Consider the following 10,322-nt stretch of genomic DNA (forward strand, 5'->3'; position numbering starts at 1 on the left):
TTAATTTTCACCAAAATCAAATTTAGTTAAACATTCAAATCTAAATTTGAATTTTACAAAAATAAAAATGTTTTTTTTAAATAATTAAATAATTAATAATTAAGTTGGTCTAATCTTAGTCCAAGCTCGACCCAAACTTTGATCTAATAAGCTAGACCCAAAGATTGGGTCATAGAGTTGGCTATTGAAGGTTGGATTGGCCCGATCCAACCCAAACAATACCTAGACTGGGACCTAGTCAAGCTTGAGCCTCCACTTCTTAGGATCAGGTCGGTCAATGATGAGGGTGACATATATATTTAATTGCACTCCAAATAGATAATTAATAACTAAAAAAAGACTAATGTGTTGTGAATTTGAGGAGCACAACGGGTACACGGATGATAATAAAATATAATATTAAGATAAATATAATATAATATTAAGATAAACATAATATAATAATAAAATAAATAAAATATAACATATAAATAAAATAAAATAAAATAAATCAACAAAATAAGAAATGAGAAAATTCTCAAATTTCTCAACTTTCTACAATTTGTATGGAATTTTCCCAATGTGTATATTTCAAAATTCACCAAAGGCCACTATTTATAGAAAATTTGGCAAGTAGGAGGTGGATTACATGGACATTAAGAATGAGTATTTACAAGTCACATGGATAATACTTTGGAAAATGGGGGCATGACACATGGTCAATAGACACTAAGCATGAGCATCTAATGGGCATCTATTTTCTATAATATTTATAATACTCCCCATGGCCATTATATATATATATATGAAATATGCCTCGTTAAAACCTTACTAGGAAAAACCCAATGGAAAAAAAACCTAATGAAGGAAAAAAAGTACATATATCATATAATACATAGAAAAAAAAATACAATATATTTGCTCCTCCTCACAAAAATATCACTTAAGATCTCTGAGTCGCCGCATTCCAATGTTGTGCACCAATTTTTCAAAAGTTGCGGTTGGCAATGCCTTTGTAAATAAGTCTGTCAGGTTATCCTTCGAACAAATTTGTTGTACAGTGGTGTCGTCATTTTCTTCAAGATCATAAACGTAGAAAATCTTCGGTGAAATATGCTTTGTTCTATCTCCTTTAATATTTCTTCCTTTGATTTGGGCTATACAAGTTGCGTTGTCTTTGTATACTACTGTTGGGAGATTTTTATTAGAAGATAAGCCACACATTTCACGAATGTGCTGAGTCATTGACCTTAGCCATACACATTCTCAACTAGCCTCGTGAATTGCAAGAATTTCAGCATGATTTGAGGAAGTGGCCGATATAATCTATTTCACTGATCGCCTTGATATAGTAGTTCTTCCATATGTGAACGATAACCTGTTTGAGATCTAGCTTTTTATGGATAAGATAAATATCCAGAATTTGCATAATTAGTTATATCAAAATTGATTTATTTGAATAAAACAAACCCATATCAATCGTTCCTCGGAGATAACAAAGTTTATGCTTGATTCTGTTCCAATGTCTTTTTGTTGGATAAGAACTATATCTTGCTAATAAATTTACTGAACGTGCAATATCTTGTCTTGTATTATTAGCAAGATATATAAGTGCACCAATTGCACTAAGATATGGTACTTCATGACCAAGAAGTTCTTCATTATCTTCTCGAGGTTGAAATATATCTTTCTTTATATCCAATGAACGAACTTCCATTGGAATATTTAATGGATGTGCTTTGTCCGTATAAAATCTTTTCAAAATTTTTCCTGTATTAGTTGATTGATGAATAAATATCCCATTTGCTAAATGCTCAATTTTCAAACCAAGGCAAAATTTTGTTTTTCAAGATCTTTCATCTCAAATTCTTTCTTAAAATATTCTATTGCCTTTGAAATCTCTTCAAAAGTTCCAATTATATTCAAGTCATCAACACATACAGTTATAATAACAAATAATTAATGTGGTTTTTTTTTATAAAAACACACAAACATATTTGATTATTTTGATATACTTCTTTCAATAATATCCACTCAGGCGATTGTACCACATATGTCTTGATTGTTTCAATCCATATAGTCATCTCTGTAACTTTATTGAATACCATTCCCGAGAGTTTGATGTATATGTTTCAGGTATCTCAATCCTTCTAGGGTTCTCATATAAATATCATTATCAAGAGATCCATATAAATATGTTGTGACTACATCCATAGGATGCATATCCAGACTTACATACACAGTCAAGCCTGTTGGGGTTGATGCCTTAAATCTCGTGGGGTCTTATAGTTTGTAATTATAATATATAAGCATTTTATTTATGTAATAAAATATGTGATCTTTTATTTCAAAATTAGTTGCACTAATCAGAAACAAATAAACTAACGTCCAGGGTTATCTTGTAGCTTAAGCATATATGTAGAGACATACGGGTGGATCATGTTTAAGTGATAACCTAAATGGTTTGTAGTAAATGAATAAGGATGGATACCTTATCCTGGTGACACTACGAGTATGACCCGCTTTGTAGGTATTACAATTGTTGTAAAGTACTACAAATAATCTGATCCTGATCATTCATGTGGAGATATGTGAGTGAGAGTATTCTATACAAAGGAGTTTGTATAAGACCGGACTACGAAATTTTTAATCTCATTATATAACGCCATTCATAATAGAGACTTACATTTCACCAGAATCACCATAGGTAACATGACTTGAATCCTGAGTGAGTCGTGAACTCCTGTCTATGAGGGCAGTCTTTTGATTTGTATGGGTGAGAGTGGCTAGATCGTCGACTCAACAAGCCTACCATTTTGGGGATTTGTCTGATTGGAGAGTTGGGAACACAATTACATAGGAAGGAATTCACTCATTCCCCAATATCGGGACAAGTAGATAAATTGCTCCCTTAAGGACTAATTTTGGGGCTTGAACAATGTGGCACCACACCCTCTCCTAGCTGGAGAGAGGTTTAATCATAGTTGAACTATAATTTATTGTTCATTAGAGGGATCAGTGGTCCTACCCCGTCCCGAATAAACGAATAGGAACAAGCTGAAGAAAGGCACACTTAAAGGAGTTAGATGTTAAGGGTAAAACGGTAATTTTGGCACATCTATATTTACGAGCAATATGTGAAGGGTCATTATATTGTTGATTGGTTATATCCAATGGACACAGAAATATATCTGTAGTGCGAAGAGTGCAGCTGTCAGTCTTTAGTGGAGTGTCCGAAAGTTAATGGATGTGCGAAGAGTGCAGCTGTCAGTCTTTAGTGGAGTGTCCGAAAGTTAATGAATGGTGAATAATTTAATTAAAGAGTTTAATTAATTATTCACTTATCATTGGAGCTTCACAGGTCCATGGGGTCCCCTTGGTGTTGGGTTTTATGTCCTAAAACTCGTGGTTTGTAAACAATAATACTTATTTCTGAAAATTCAATAAGTTTTTATTGAAAATATATTGCTTATTTCGTTTTAGAAATAAATCCAATAAACTAAAAAGATCCATAACTATTACATGAGTACTTGAACTTTATGTGGAGACATAAAAGTGGATCACGTAGTAAAAGTCAAAATAATCTATAATATATGAATGAGGTTGGGTGCCTTATTCTGGTAACACTATTGGATGCGACTCAATCTATAGTTATTACAAGAAGTTGTAAAGTGCTACAGACGAAGTAATCCTAATTCGTACATGTTATGACATGAGGAGTGGGGGCGTCCTATGCAATGGGTTTGTACAAGATCGGACCACGAAATCAGTCACTCTTACTTTCTAACACCGTTTACTGTTTAAGACCAACTACTTCAAAGCGATGACCTAGGTAACTTGACCTTAATCTTGAGCTAACTATGAACTCCTATTTATACGAGATTATCCTTAGATTTGCATAGGTGAGGGTTGGCTCAACAGCACTGACTCAATAAACCTCCATTTTAAGACCGGGTAGATAGCTGGGGACATAGAGTGCAAGATGGAATTCACTCTTACCCGCTTTCAAGGATAGTAGACAGGTTGTTCCCTTAAGTGCTGACTCCGGGTCTTGAACAAGGGGCTCCACCCTCTCATTGGCCCAAGATGGATTGGATTTGTTGATTGGATCACAAACCAATTGTTCATTAGAGGATCAATAGGACTTAAGGAAAGAGGTAATCTCGGGGGTAAAACATACTTTTGGCCCAGCTGTTATTACGTACAACCTATGAAGGATTAACTTACTAATCATGGTTATATCGAGTGGACATAATATATCTACAATGTGGGAAATGCAACTATGGGCTTTAAGGAAGTGACCCAAAAGTTAACGAATGAGGGTTAATTTGGTGTAAAGTGCTTAGCCAATTAATCTCGGATCGTTGGAGCCCATGATCTGAAGGTCCACGAGGTCCCCCTACTAGCTCGTAAATGGATTAGCCTTGGAGTAGCGTGATAAGTTGATTTGAAACGTTCGAATTAGAATTAAGGGAATTAGTAATTATATGAAATATAATTACATTTTTTATTTTGGAATTAAACGAAATTGGAGAATCGATTAATATTTAAATATGATTTAAATATTAAATTCATGAATAAGGATTCATGATAGTGGAATTAGTATTAAATTAATATTTGATATTAAATTAATTGAATTAATTAAATTATTTAATTATTAATTTTATTAGAAAATTAAGTTTAAATTAATTTTTGTAAAATTAAATACAATTTCAGTTTTAATTATTGAATTAAAAACTGAAATTATATGTTAATTTGAGAAATCACAAATTAAAAGGAAAAGAAGAAGAAAATTGGAAATGGAAAAGTTGGGATTTTCCCACTTCCATTTCCAACTTGCTTACACTACACACAATCCACTTCACATTTTTCAGTCAAATCCAAGCATGAGCTGCAATACATACAATATTCCTTCTCGCATGATGATTATGCAATATATATTGAGAGATTTGAGTGGAAAAATTCATGCAAGAGTTGCATTTTGACTGAAAAAAAGGCTGAAGAAATCGGGTTATTCAAAACTATGAAAAACCATGAAGTTAGTCTTCTTCTCCATAGAATTCCCTTAATCCAAACTTGTTTTAAGTCCCACAACTCAATCCAAGGTACCAAGAGGATAGTAAGGAAGGCCTTGAGGTGGTTCACAAGTTGAATTCAAGAAGATTGTAGTTGAGCTTCGTGATTCAAGGTGTTCTTCAAAGGTATGTCATGAAACCCACTTTGTATTTTATGAGCATGCTTAAATTTGAGCCAAAATTAATGAATTAGAATGCTTAATGATCCGTTTTCCTTCCGTTGTATGTTTCCTAATTTATTAAGCATTAAGGTTTTTCATTATAGTATGTATATTTAGGGTTTCTTTTATTTAATATAAATGTTATATTAAATATTTAATGCCTTTGATGTCTGTTGTGGATGTTTAACATGTCTAAAATTTTGTAAGCTATTATAAAATTGGTTAGACGTTTAAAATCTATAACAAAGAACAACTTCATGCTCACGTAGGGTCAACCACTCGTTTTAATAGTTAAAATAGGTCGTTAAACTTGTAAAACTCGGGTTACAAACTCAACCGGTATATAATCATGTCGAGGCTGGAGGTATTTAAGTTGACGGTCTATGGAACACCTCCTACCTGGGGATTATGACCAAATTATTGGGTGTTGTTAACTAGTTTTATGAGCAATACGTGAGCGATGTGAGGTTTTAAAACTAATTTATCACCTAGACATTGTAAGTTAGTTAAATCCAATTACAAACATTATACTTGGATAAACACCTGGACTTAGGTTGTTTAATTAGCCGAAACAAGCTTAAGACATGAATTCCCCGTTTAATCGTTAGAACACTTCAGTGGGAGTTTAGTAACATATATGATTTACTATTAGAACACTTCAATGAAAATTAAATGACGTATATGATATGTTAGAACACTTCAGTGGGAAATTAATGAACATTTATGATATGATTTTTTCTAGCTCTCACGTCCCTTAGAGTTCATAATAAAAAATTCATGTGGCACTTCGTGTCACCCTGGGAGTGACTCTATTTGAAAAGTTTTTACATGAATCGAGATTTTGGTGAATGGGGGAAGTTGTTCACTTTAAAATCAAATGTGATGTTTCGATTTTAACATTTTCACATTCTCAAGATGTTCACACCGAAAGGTTCATGTGGCACTTTGTGTCACCCTAGGAGTGACCTCCATTCGGAAAGTGTTTGCGTGAATTGATCATGGTGAATGAGGGGAAGTTGTTCAATGAAAAATCAAATATACGATATATTGATTTCAATTCTCACATCCCTACATAATTCCTACCATGAGATCCGTGCAGCACTTCGTGTCACCCTGAGAGTGACCTCCATTCGGAAAGTGTTCGTCATAGATCAAGACCAAATTAAATAGGGAAAGTCGTTGATAGTAAGTGGGTGAAGGATATGTGTCAACATCCTATGGTTATTTCTGTTGGTTTGAACAGTGAGATTCCTATGTTGCGCCTGATTTTTGTCTTTAAGTCGACCTCGCTAGTCGTTGAACGATGGCTATCCCCTCGGAGGGTTTTAACATAGGATTCGGAACAACTCAAACTCCAGAAATAGATAGGATTTCTAAAGTCGGTTTCAACTTTGACTTTCCAATTTTGGGATCATCGTTGGGATCGGACTTCTGAAGACAAAGGAAAGTGTTTCCACAACAACGAGGAAGAGCACTGGAAGAGGAACTGCCCTCAGTATCTTACTGAGAAGAGAGCAGAGAAAGCAAAATAGGAAAACTAGTTCCTGAGGACCCCTTGCTCATCTTAACCAATGGGAGATGTTGCTATCTAATCATAATTTTACCTACTTTTTTTTCTTGTAAAGAACAAAATGTATATATTTTTGTTGTAAATGAAATGTTCATTTTCGAAAATTATGTTGTTCTATCTCATAGCAACTTCTGTTAAAGAACCAAACTTAGTTAAAAGCCATTTGCAAATATTCAGATAAATCAATTAAGGCAAATAGTTATTTAACCTAAATGATAAGTTTAGAACACTTAAGATGTTCAGAGTGTACAAAACTTATTAGGTAAAATAAAATCGAAATACTTCGATTAGATCAAAGTATAGAAAGTTTAAGATCTCTAGGTCTTGAAATCTAATGTAAACTTTCTAATTGCCTTAAATTGTTTTCTCAAACATCATTGGAATGGTGTTCCAGATCACCTTGTATTATTTGTTTCCATTAAAACTTGTATAAATCTATAAAGAGTTATTGAATTAACGCTGTTAACAAAATTTGTTTAAATAGGTCAGATGCGTCTTACTCAAAAAGTTGAGAGTACCTCGATATAGTGGGAGCAAAGTATGACTTCCTAGTCATTATTGAGAATAAGATGCACTCCTCATATAGTTTAATAAGAAGTCTACTATACATTAACATGTTACAAAGTTTCTCTCGACTAAAGTGTTTAAGAATCACCTAGTAAGACTAGGAATACCAGGTGAATAACCTAGGACAAGTAGGAGAAAAACTGGGTATAGGATACCGAATGGTAAACCATGGGTATGAGATGCCCTAGTTTATTGTATTTCTCTATAAAACTCAGAAACTCAATTTTACATATACGGATATATAAGTTACCATTGGAGTTTTAGTCCAAGTGGGAGTTTGTTGGGTTTTATATCCTAAAACTCATGGTTTGTAAACAATAAAACTTATTTATGAAAATTCAATAAGTTGTTATTGAAAATATATTGCTTATTTCGTTTTAGAAATAAATCCAATAAACTAAAAAGATCCATAACTATTACATGAGTACTTGAACTTTATGTACAGACATAAAAGTAGATCAGGTTCGAGTAAATAGTCAAAATGATCTATTGTATATGAATGAGGTTGGGTGCCTTATTCTGGTAATACTATTGGATGCGGCCCACTCTGTAGTTGTACAAGAAGTTGTAAAATGCTACAGACGATGTGATCCTAATTCGTACATGTTATGACATGAGAAGTGGGAGTATCCTGTGCAATGGGTTTGTACGATCGTACCATTAAATCAGTCACTCTTACTTTTTAACACTGTTTACTGTCTAAGACTGACTATTTCAAAATGATGACCTAGGTAACTTGACCTTAATCCTGAGCTAACTATGAACTCTTGTTTATACGGGATTATTCCTAGATTTTCATAGGTGAGGGTTGACTCAACAATACCGATCCAATAAATCTCCATTTCAGGGATAAGACCGGGTAGATAGTTTGGGACATAGGGTGCAAGATGAAACTCACTCTTACCCACTTTTAGGGATAGTAGAGAGGTTATTCTCTTAAATATTGACTAGGTCTTGAATAAAGGGGCCCACCCTCTCATTTTCCCGGGAGGGACTCAGTTTGTTTATTGGATCACAAACTAATTGTTTATTAGAGGATCAGTGGGACTTAAGGAACAAGAGGTAATCTTCGGGGTAAAACAGACTTTTGGCCCAACTGTTATTATGAACAACCTTGAAGGGTTAATTTACTAATCATGGTTATATCGAGTGGACATAATATATCTACAGTGAGGGGAATGCAATTATGGGCTTTAGTGGAGTGACCGAGTATTAACGAATGCGGGTTAATTTGGGCTAAAGAGTTTAGCCAATTAATCTTGGATCGTTGGAGCCCATGATCTGTAGGTCCACGAGGTTCCCCTACTAGCTCGTAAATGGATTAGCCTTGGAGTAGCATGATAAGTTGATTTGAAACGTTCGAATTAGAATTAAAGGAATTAGTAATTATATGAAATATAATTTTAGAATTAAACGAAATTGGAGAATCGATTAATAATTAAATATGATTTAAATATTAAATTCATGAATAAGAATTCATGATAGTGGAATTAGTGTTAAATTAATATTTGATATTAAATTAATTGAACTAATTAAATTATTTAATTAATTATTAATTATTAATTTTATTAGAAAAATTAATTTTAAACTAATTTTTATAAAATTAAATACAATTTCAGTTTTATTATTGAATTAAAAACTGAAATTATGTTTAATTTGAGAAATTACAAATTAAAAGAAAAAGAAGAAGAAAATTGGAAATGGAAAAATTGGGATTTTTCCACTTCCATTTCCAACTAGCTTACATATTTTCCGCTTCCAAATTCAGCCATTACTTCTAGCATGAGCTGCATGCAACATTCCTTCTTGCATGATGATCATGCAATATATAATGAGAGATTTGAGTGGAAAATTGTATGCAAGAGTTGCATTTCTATTGAAAAAATGCTGAAGAAATCAGGTTCTTCAAAACTGTGAAAAACCAGAAAGTTGGTCTTCTCCATAACATTCCCTTAATCCAAGCTTGTTTTGAGTCCCACAACTCAATCCATGGCACCAACAAGATAGTAGGGAAGACCTTGAGGTGGTTCACAAGTTGAATTCAAGAAGATTGTAATTGAGCTTCGTGATTCAAGTTGTTCTTCAAAGGTATGTCATAAAACCCACTTTGTATTTTATAAGCATTCTTAAATTTGAGCCAAAATAATGAATTAGAATGCTTAATGATATGTTTTTTTTTTCGTTGCATGTTTTCTAACTCTAACAATTGCTATGCTTCAATACATGCAACATTCCTTCTTGCATGATGATCATGCAATATATACTGAGAGATTTGTGTGAAAAATTAATGCAAGAGTTGCATTTTGACTGAAAAAAAGGTTGAAGAAATAAGGTTCTTCAAAATTGTGAAAAACCATAAAGTTAGTCTTCTTCTCCATAAAATTCCCTTAATCCAAGCATTTTTTGAGTCCCACAACTCAATCCAAGGCACCAAAAGGATAATAGGGAAGTCCTTGAGGTGGTTCACTAGTTGAATTCAAGAAGATTACAGTTGATCTTCGTGATTCAAGGTATTCTTCAAAGGTATGTCAGGCAACCCACTTTGTATTTTATTAATCTACTTAAATTTGAGCCAAAATTAATGAATTAGAATGCTTAATGATCCATTTTTCTTCCGTTGCATGTTTTCTAACTCTAACACGGAAAGTGTTTACATAAATCGAGATTTTAGGTGAATGGGGGAGTTGTTCACTTTAAAATCAAATGTGATGTTTTGATTTTAAAATTTTCAAGTTCTTAAGATGTTCACACTGAAAGGTTCATGCGGCACTTTGTGTCACCCTGGGAGTGACCTCAATTTGGCAAGTGTTTGCGTGAATTGATCATCATGAATTAAAGGAAGTTGTTCAATGGAAAATCAAATATACGATATATTGATTTTAATTCCCACGTCCCTACATAATTTTCACTGTGAGATCCGTGCAGCACTTCGTGTCACCCTGGAGTGACCTCCATTCGGAAAGTGTTCGT

The sequence above is a fragment of the Benincasa hispida genome, chromosome 9 (assembly GCF_009727055.1).
Source record: "Benincasa hispida cultivar B227 chromosome 9, ASM972705v1, whole genome shotgun sequence".
Lineage (NCBI taxonomy): Eukaryota > Viridiplantae > Streptophyta > Magnoliopsida > Cucurbitales > Cucurbitaceae > Benincasa > Benincasa hispida.